The sequence below is a fragment of the Montipora capricornis genome, chromosome 9 (assembly GCF_036669925.1).
Source record: "Montipora capricornis isolate CH-2021 chromosome 9, ASM3666992v2, whole genome shotgun sequence".
Lineage (NCBI taxonomy): Eukaryota > Metazoa > Cnidaria > Anthozoa > Scleractinia > Acroporidae > Montipora > Montipora capricornis.
This window is the reverse complement of record NC_090891.1, coordinates 48,554,406-48,564,405: the sequence shown is the minus strand read 5'-3', so window position 1 is coordinate 48,564,405 and position 10,000 is coordinate 48,554,406. Positions and strand designations below refer to the sequence as shown.

The 10,000-nt window shown below is 41.8% G+C and overlaps 2 non-coding genes across 2 annotated transcripts; one reads left to right on the top strand and one right to left on the bottom strand.

Moving 5' to 3' along the window:
- The first annotated feature begins 8,284 nt into the window (after nt 1–8,284).
- Trnai-aau (transfer RNA isoleucine (anticodon AAU)) lies at nt 8,285–8,357 on the top strand. The gene has a single exon. It is a non-coding gene; the product is annotated as a tRNA-Ile (tRNA).
- A 593-nt stretch (nt 8,358–8,950) lies between these two features.
- Nucleotides 8,951–9,024, bottom strand: Trnat-agu (transfer RNA threonine (anticodon AGU)). Its single transcript has one exon. It is a non-coding gene; the product is annotated as a tRNA-Thr (tRNA).
- Between the last annotated feature and the right edge of the window lie 976 nt (nt 9,025–10,000).

Below are 10,000 nucleotides of genomic sequence, written 5' to 3'. Positions count from 1 at the left end.
ACATTCAACCAATCAGTTCGCACTGAATATTCGGAAGCTGTGAACGCGCGTTACACGTTTCAACCCTTATGGGTTTCTGTCTGGACTTAATACGTAGACTTTTTCACTTCCTAAGCAAACATAACGCCACTAGACCGACAGGTCGAGAAGGAAATCTCCTTGGTAAAGTAGGCAGCTAATTAAAGACCACAGTAGCTTGGAGAAAAACATGAAGGAAGCCTTGGTCCATGTGAGGCTCGAACTCACGACCTTGGCGTTATCAGAGCGTGATGCTGATAACGCTAAGGTCGTGAGTTCGAACTTCACATGGACCAAGGCTTTCTTTGTCTTTTGTTCCGAGGGAGTGTGGTCTTCAAATTTTCTTTCTCGACGTGTGAGTCTCTTGGGGGAAATTCTGGCTTCTTACTCGACCTTTATCAGTTTTCATTCAACGACTACGGGACTGAGGACCGCGGTGGCAATTCATTTTACTGGTTGCCCTTAAACATGGTTCATTTATTTATTTCACACTATTTACATAAAATTAACATAGAAAGAAAAATATAGTCACAACACATGGTTACAAGATAAAATAATTGCAGCACAGGGTATAAAATGTGTATGGTGGTCAAAGTAGCGAAGGTTTTCTAGTTTACCACCAGTTTTCATTCAACGACAACGGCACTGCGGGCCGCGTTAGCAGTTCATTTCACTGCTTGCCCTTAAACATGGTTCATTTATTTATGTCACACTATTTACATAAAAGTAACATAGAAAGAAAAATATAGTCACAACACATGGTTACAAGATAAACAAGATAAAATAATTACAGCACAGGTTATAAAATGTGTATGGCCCAGTTTTCATTCAACGACTACGGGACTGCTGACCGCGTTGGCAGTTCATTTCACTGCTTGCTCTTTAATACTTTTCTTTTCTTTCATCGACTTCGGGATTGCGGACCGCGTTGGCAGCGTTTTTAAGTAGGACATTTTGTGGGCCGGGTATTCTGCAATTGCTCGGAGCTTTCCACAAGAAGAATTTTTCACTTCATCAACACGAAAGATAAGTGTGTTTTTCCAGCAGCTTTGATGGCATTTGTTGAATCCCCGATCAATAATTGACATCTGATGAAACTATGATAGCCTGAGCAAGCACAAGAGATGTTTGGAAAGCGTATGACTTTAAGTTTGGTACAGATGGTTGCAGAGTTTGTTCATTAGCCCCATCCTAGATATGTATTGCATTGAAAACAAGTTGGAGCTAACCAATCTTCCCTGTCTTCGTTAAAACGTGGTTGGCGTGCCTTATAAGTCGTCCACAGTAACGGGGGGATTAGCTCAAATGGTAGAGCGTCCGCTTCGCATGCGGGAGGTACAGGGATCGATACCCGGATTCTGCACTTTTGTCAACCGAGATGAGTCAAAAGACTAACTTTATTTCTATTTCAACAATCGCATTTTTTTATAGCTAAATGTTTCTTATAGACACCCGAAAAACTCAGTCGGCTTCAACGGGATTCGAACCCATGACCTGTGCGAGGTCGGTGCAATGCTCTACCAGCTGAGCTATGAGGCCACTCAGTTGGGAGGAGATCAATTTGTTGGTGTCATGTGTTGCGATAAAAGTACTAATGAAGGAAAGAAGTTTGTGTTGCTTGAATGTCGTGATAAAGTGCGAGGATCACTTGCGTCTTTCGTGTATAAGCCGCATTTCAAATGTCCATTTCGGAAACTGATTGCCTATCTCGATGCTAGTATATAGTTTAAACGTTTTATCGGAATTGCCTCCTGTTAACAGAATGCTGCCCGACAAAATTAAAGGTCACAGAAAGAAATTGTTTCTTGTGTATTTGTAAGCCATTGCTAAACTCATGCGATGAAAATGATAAACAAAGTTCAGTTAAGACACTGACTCAGTAACATGAACAACTGCATCGCAAGAAAGTTCCAATGGGAAAACTGAACATTATGCACGGGCTTTCGAGAAACTTCCTCCCTGATCGCAGTTTCACTAGTACTTTTCCATCTCTGCCTGGAAACATACGTTCTTTATCAACGCCAAGGGGCCACTTACCCCGATGATAAAAGGCTTCATTAAGAAGACCACTCGTAGAATTAAGGCGCTGTACCACTAAGAAATTTCTCTCGCAACTTGTCTCGCAATTTTGTTGCGACACAAGCTGCCCGTTGCGATACAGGTTGTTTGAATTGTGTTACACTGGGCAACGTTTCTTGCACCTTGTCTCGCTCGCGCCGGTCACAAAGAGCGCGGAGGACTGGCACTATCACCAACATAAAAAAAAAAAAAAACGATGAATAGGCCATTTTACACTTCTTTGCTCAGCGACCTAGCCTATGAATGGCTACGAGGCTGCCGGTGACCTTGCATTGATACAGCCCCCTCTGCTTTATTCATGTAAATTGTGTTGTTCTTATTCAAGAGAAAATGAGTAGACAGGGAGGGAAGCTCAGGGCGTTGGCCGGGATATGTTATGTCCACGAAAGTTATTTTTAGACGAGCGGAAGTCTTTGTTCTAGCGGACGTCTGTCTTCCGAGACGTCCGCATGCAGTCTTGCCTCGCTCTCAGGTTCTTAGTGAAAAGAGAAAATGACGGCGCACGTGGCAGGCTGATGAATATTTATTTTCTTTCAAACATCGAACCGGGGTTGGCCTGCATGCGGACGTCTCGGAAGACTTCCGCTCGTCTAAAAATAACTTTCGTGAACATGACATATCCCAAGGGCTGGACCGCGAGCCTCCCTCCCTGTCCCCTCATTTTCTCTTGGTTATTCTAATTAGTCCGTATTAACATTACAAAAGCACGGAGGACTGTATCAAAACAGGGTCACCGGCAGCCTCGCTTGCATTCGTAGGCAGCTACAACGGTGAAATGGTCTATTGTGTTTGTAGAAAAAGAAAATATTTTGCTTTACTGGTAATAGCCGATTTGTCAACTGAAGACAAAAATGGAGACATTCCATCAAGGCGAAATCGCGTTAACTGGGTCAGGCCCTGGATGGCAAGAAGGGAAGAAAGAGGGTTTTTCACCAACTTGCGAGGGAGCTTGCTGTAGAGGATGCTGGCGGATACAGAGATTTCTTTACAGTTAACAGCCAACAGTTCGAGTTTTTATTCAATGCAGTTTCACACCGAATATCTAAGCAAGATACAAAATTACGATCAAGTATCAAACATGCTGAAAGGCTTGGTGTCACGCTGAGATATTCGGCGATAGGTGAAACCTTCCAAGTCACTAGAGTACTCGTTTAGGATCAGTAGAACTATGATTTTCTCCATTGTCATCGAGTGCGCAGGCTATGCAACACTTTCTTCATCTCCTCTACTATCATATTAAAAAAAGGGAAAAGGGTTTGACGTTGCGGGACGCGTTGCGGAAAGTAGAACTGATTTCTACTTTTCGCAACGATTGCGGCAACAAAAAAATTGCGAGAAATGTGTGTAGCAGGGTATGTTACACTAGGCATTATTCCGTGCAACTTGTTTTGCAAGAGAAATTGCCTAGTGTAACAGTGCCTTCAGCAACGGTTGCAACGATTTTTTAAGTATTACATAGTGTAACAACTTGTCTAGCAACGGTTTGCGGAACAAGCCAATCATCATGTTTCTTTAACCTCATGTGATCATCGAAACGGGACAAGTTGCATGAAACGTTGCTCAGTCTAACCCCCTAAAAGAACTTGTTTCGTAACGTGAGAACGTTTGTGGAAATGTCGTTGCGAGACACGTTGCTCTTAAAATTGCACAGTGTAACAGCGCTTTAAGTCTTAAAACGTCTCCTGCTACCAGATGAATGAATGGCTCACTAAGTCACATTCCAATCACCTAACAAGAACACAGGTTCGTTCTCTTTGGAAATAAGGCTAATCAGCCAATCCAGTGAAGACTGAATAAAATCTCACTCTCGATCAGATCTATAAATAACGCCAATAACAGTGTTCCTTACGTTCGTCCCATTGACTTCGACAAGCCTAAACAGAGTCGTGTCAGCTCGTTGTTGAAATATAAACAATCAGCGAGAAAAACTACACCTCCGCCTGTCCTACCAACCCAAGAATTAAATCCAGGAATATCAGATGAACGACTAGAACCTGCCCCCCATGTTTCACAGATGCAAATAACACAAAATTCGAGCGCAAAATTTTGTAAAAAAATATCATCAAGCTTGAGAATGCTCAAGAAGTAGATTTTTATTATTATTATTCAGATTTAAATGATCCTGACTGTCAGCCAACCCCCCATTTAAAGGGACTATGTCACTCAAATTGTGCAATTTCACGACACCCAAAATGGCCAAAAAGTAGAATCAAACATTGCAATAACCACTTAAAACTGTTGAGGAACATAAAAGAAATACAGCAAAAGGAAGGACAAGCATATGGATGGACAAAAATGAACAAGATTGAAACGGATTGCGTTTGGGTAATCTTGAAAAAAAGTGTGGTCCGACCGTTTTTTAAGTTTACGGCAAATCGCATAGATAAAGGTAGTTTTTGCTCACAATCATCTTGTTTGTGATGCAAGGATAATTTCATCAGTATAGGAATTCCACATTACCATTTTCGAGCTTTTAACGCGTGATCAACTTAAGATTTCCCCTAAATACCCTGATATAATGTGACATAGCCCTCTCAGCCACTTTCTCTATAATTATAAATTCACAATCATGGAGTCAAGAAGAGCCTACTAACAGCGCATGAAATCATGGCAACCCAACAGGCCCTCACGGAAACCGTAGACAAGTGACTCACAACCGCTTACAACACCATATACTAGTCATACTTGTTCATGCTGGTATAGGATTAGAAGTCCTAGCTCGTATCTGCTCGTGCTCCTTCTAAGCTTTTTGATTGGCCCATAGGGCTGCGAGAAAGACGGCCGTTGGCAAAATCAGGATCGGACCGGATCGGACCGGATCGGATTGACAAAACTCGGACCAGATCAATGACAAACTTCCCACTGTGCCTTTCTCTCTGGTGTAGTCGTCTCTTCATTTACTTTTTTCCAGAGGTGATTACAGATTCCGAAGCGGAATTATAAAAGATTCGATGTGACGAATTGTCGTCAATAAGCGAACAACGGTCGTCTTCTTCAAACATGCATTAAAGCTGACAACAATTATTTACTTTCCCCCAGTCCCTGACAATTGTACATTAGCCTGATTTAGCAACAGAACAACCCATCCTCGACCTCTGAATAAGCGCATTTAACTTGATTTGCTTTTCATTGTTAATTTCAGTTTACAGTGTCCTCAATTGGTGTTCCAGCGCTAGCGAACCCCAATGCATGCCTGAAGTCGCAGGATTCGAACCTGGAAATGCTCGATTAATAACCCTTTCAATTAACCACTAGACTATCACATTTTTTAAAATATGTCAATATTTTCTGTTTTTTCGAATGCCGCTGTAAATGTGTATTATCACTCGCTAAGAAACAAGTTTAAACAGGAGAAAATGTCGGTTACCTAACCTCAAGCTTAAAATCAAGCACAAGACTTGACCACTATTCAGCATTTATTTTATATATACTAATTAGAGATGGTAAATAGTCGGTACAATTGTCAGGATTGATTAAGAACATTTTCTTCTAAGTAGGTCACGGTGCTCCCGGTTCAAATCCTGTCCAGGAATGCAGCTTTACCTTTTTTTTTTTCATCTGTTACCACAAGCCCTGGGACAGAGTAATCTAAATTGACGATAACAGCCAATCCAGAAAAAAATAGGAATAGTTTGGATTCTACTCTAATATGACATAATATGGATATTTTTTGTTGCTTAGTCGTTAAGTGGATAAAAACATTTCCTCAAATTGGGTGCTTAGGGTTCAAATCCTGTCTAGGAATGCAATTTGTCCTGGGACAGAGTAATCTAAACTGACGATAACAGTCAATCCAGAGAAAGTTGGGAATTGTCGATATTCGTCCTTTCAGAGGTAGAGAACATGTTGAACAGAACAAAGAGAACGTCAGTTGACGAAGGGAGAGCTCGTAGAATAGTTTGGATTATACTCTAATATGATCTAATATGGATATTTTTGCTGCGCACGCAATCGTCATCTGATATTCCCGTTCTGTTTCTAAATCAGGCTATTGTGCAATAATGTATTTCCCATGGGAACACGGGTCGTTGCTATGCTTGGCATTCGTACTTTTAGCTATTTATACCACCCTTTTGGCCTGTGACATTCAGTTATCTACGTTGCTTTGCTCGGAGAAGTTTTCGCTTCTACTTTGGTGTTGTTTACATTTTTTTGCGACCTCTTAACTCCATTGGTCGTTTTAGGTGAATTTGCCTTGGTTTGGAGAACACGTTTCCAGTTTTTTCTCATAAAGGATTTTTTTTACTGGTTTTGGATATCCGGCTTAATCACCACGCTGTTTTTTTTTGCTTCAGTTTTTTGCGATAGTCTACTGCATTGAAGAGTAAGTGTCCTTTTGGCTAATTTGTTCTTGCGTAGACCTCAATATTGTGTGTTCAATGAACGTGGCTGATGGATTACTGTCTGTAGTGTTTATATGAGTAGTGTTTATATGAGAAATAGTTTTTATTTGGCTGAGCGCAGCGATAAAGAATGGAATTGTCAGGGACTGGGGTAAAGTAATGAATTGTTGTCAGTTTTCTTGTTTAAAGAAGAAGACGGCTGTGTACGCAGTCAATTCACTTATTGGCGACAATTCGTCACATCGTATCTTTTATAATTCCGCTTCTGAATCTGTAATCACCTCTAGAAAAAAGACATTTCGATGAGTCTCAATAAATGAGGAGACGACTACACAAGAGAGAAAGGCACCGAATTCGGCTTCTCCTCTTTGCAGCACGTTGTCTGGTGACCGTCTACTTTTGGTGGGTCTTTTTTTATTGATCCAGTCGTTGTTTTGTCAATCCGATCCGGTCCGGTCCGGTCCTGGTTTTGCCAACGGCCGAGAAAGACCTATGAAGCGTCCACTTTTTCCAGATAATCCACCATCATATCTGCTGTTTAATTCTTATCGATGAAATTACAAAAAGACGCTGACATTTATTCGCAATAAATAGCTTCCTGTCAAATATAAGCATTTTCGCGCTTACCACGTTTTGACGGTGTGACATTCGTCGACCACTGTCAAAGACAAATTCCTCTTAACAATAGATGATTCATGCTTATTAAATCCTTGAAATGCTCTTAAATTATTTGACATCAGCTGGTCCTCAGCAGTACTTCGGAGGGGGACGATTACCACAACCGATGCTGCTTTGTTCAGCTCGCTTGGGAATGATTTTTTTAAAAGAACAAAGCTCTGGTAAATCATGCTTTTCCAAAAACCAGTCGGTATACAGCCATTACATCTTTACAGGAAAGAGCCACTTCTACAGCCACCCTTTGTTCTTTTTTAAAAACAATATCGTGCATTTGAAGGAACTCTGAGGGCCGCTTTACACGATCCCCGGCTGGGCACCAACCCGGGTCAGTTTAGCGTCGAATTTTACGCTTACACAAGCCTGGGCTGGGTGAAGGTTGGGTCGATCTCGGCTGACCCGGGTCAGTTCCTTTTCGTCTCGGTTGAAATGGCTGGTAGCTACTTGTCAGAAAAGAAAATGGCGGACGAACCATGCAATCATCAGAATCATCGATATTTGTGTTAACGTTATCAGCCATTTTACCACTGCCAAGTTGACGTTATCTTTTCCACACTCTCTTTGTTGAATCCCCGATCAATCGATATATTGATAAAACCTTGACTTGCAATGATGGCATGAATAACCACCAGAGATGTTCAGAAAGCGGCCGACTCTAAGTTTGGCACAGGTGGTTACAGGGTTTGTTCTTTTGCACCATCTTAGATCTGTCTTGCATTAAAAACAATTTGAAGCTGACCAATCTTCCCTCTTTTCCTTAAAAGGTTCTTGGTCAGTGCATTTTAAGTTGATTATAGTAACGGGGGATTAGCTCAAATGGTAGAGCGCCCGCTTAGCATGCGGTAAGTACCGGGATCGATTCCAAAACCGAAATTGAGTTTTATTAACGCTGTTGATAATGTAAACTGGCCACCGTACAGAGATTCTAAAAGCTAATAGAATCTCTGTACGGTGGCCAATTTACATTATCAACTTGGCTGATAAAACCAAATTTTTGCATACTGCTTCCCCACCGACGCAGCATCACAGTTTCTTTAGAAACTACCCCCACATTCCTTTGTTAACCGAGATGCTTCAAAAGACTAAATTCTATTACAACAATCGTCACTTAAGCACGAAATCGGATAAGACGGGTTGTTCAAAAAAAAACCAAGACTACCAAGTAACCTGGTCCGTTAGCTCAGTCGGCAGAGCGTGGTGCTAATAACGCCAAGGTCGTGAGTTCGAACCTCACATGGACCAAGTCTTTCTCTATCTTTTGTTTCGAGGGAGTTTGGTCTTGCAATTTTTTTTCTGGACTTGTTGGTTTGGTGGAATGATTCTCGCTTAAGAGGTGAAAAGTACTGGTCTTAAGTCCAGTGGCGGCCCTTTCGTGCTTTACCGGATCCTCCACTCTTGCACCATTCTGAAGTCAACCGAAATACAAGCAAAAAATCTATTACAGCAATCGGCAATAGGTCATTTTACAGTTGTTTGCTGAGTAACCTAGGCTATGAATGGCTGCGAGGCTGCCGCTGACCTTGTATTGATACAGACCTCACTGCTTTTATCATGTAAATTGTGTTACTGTAATTCCAATTAGTCTACATAAACATTAGAAAAACACAAAGGTTTGTATCAAAAGAGGGTGACCGGGAGCCTCGCTTCCTTTCTTGGGCTAGGAAACTTGGCTACAACTGTAAAATGATGTATGTAACTCTATTGGAGAACGAAGAACGATCAGTTTTTCAAAAACTCGTTAACTCTCAAGGAAAGAAATGACTCCAAAAAGATGGTGTTACTCAACTGCAAGAAAGTGCAGCCAGACCATGACAATATAAGATACACTGATCTCAAGGCACCGATGGGATTTGAACCCATGACCTCCTGTTTACTAGACAGGCGCTCTAACCAACTGAGCTACGGCGCCATGCTTAGATTGCGTGTTTGAAAATGAAATCGAAAAGATTTATTTCGTTTGACAGAGAAGCTTCCTTTTTTGTACGTACGCATCTATGTTCCCTCCACATTGGCGCATGAAACTCGATCGCACGAAAACAAGAATTGGCCGGTTGGTGTCGTTTTTCTCCCCGCCATCTTGGAAGTTGCAATTCCTTCTGAACGCATCATATCATAGGTGACCTGGCCCATTAGGTCAGCCGGCAGAGCGTGGTGCTAATAACGCCAAGTCCTGAGTTCGAACCTCACATGGACCAAGGCTTCTTCCATCTTTTGTTCCGAGGGAGTGTGGTCTTGAAATTTTTTTTCTCTACCTGTTAGTCTTGTAGGGTAATTCTGCCTTAGGTGATGAAAAGTGCCGGTCTTAAGTTCAGGGGCGGGCCTTTCGTGCTTTAATTTATCGAAAACGTGTCGCTGGGATTTTGTCGGAGCTGTTACCTTCACGAAACTAAGATTGAGTCCTTGGAGAGAGTTGTCGTGGCCTGGAATTCTTGGCTGTGAGATCGGCCCAACATTTTGCAAGCTAGAACTTTTCACAAGATGAATGTTTGAGTTCATCAACACAAAAGGTGAGTGTGTATTTCCCTCAGCCTTGATGGCATGAGTTGAATTCCCGATCAATCGATATATTGATAAAACCTTGACTTGCAATGATGGCATGAATATCCACCAGAGATGTTCAGAGAGCAACCGACTCTAAGTTTGGCACAGGTGGTTACAGGGTTTGTTCTTTTGCACCATCTTAGATCTGTCTTGCATTAAAAACAATTTGAAGCTGACCAATCTTCCCTCTTTTCCTTAAAAGGTTCTTGGTCAAAGCATTTTAAGTTGATTATAGTAACGGGGGATTAGCTCAAATGGTAGAGCGCCCGCTTTGCATGCGGGAAGTACCGGGATCGATACCCGGATTCTCCACTTTTGTTAACCGAAATTGAGTTTTATCAACG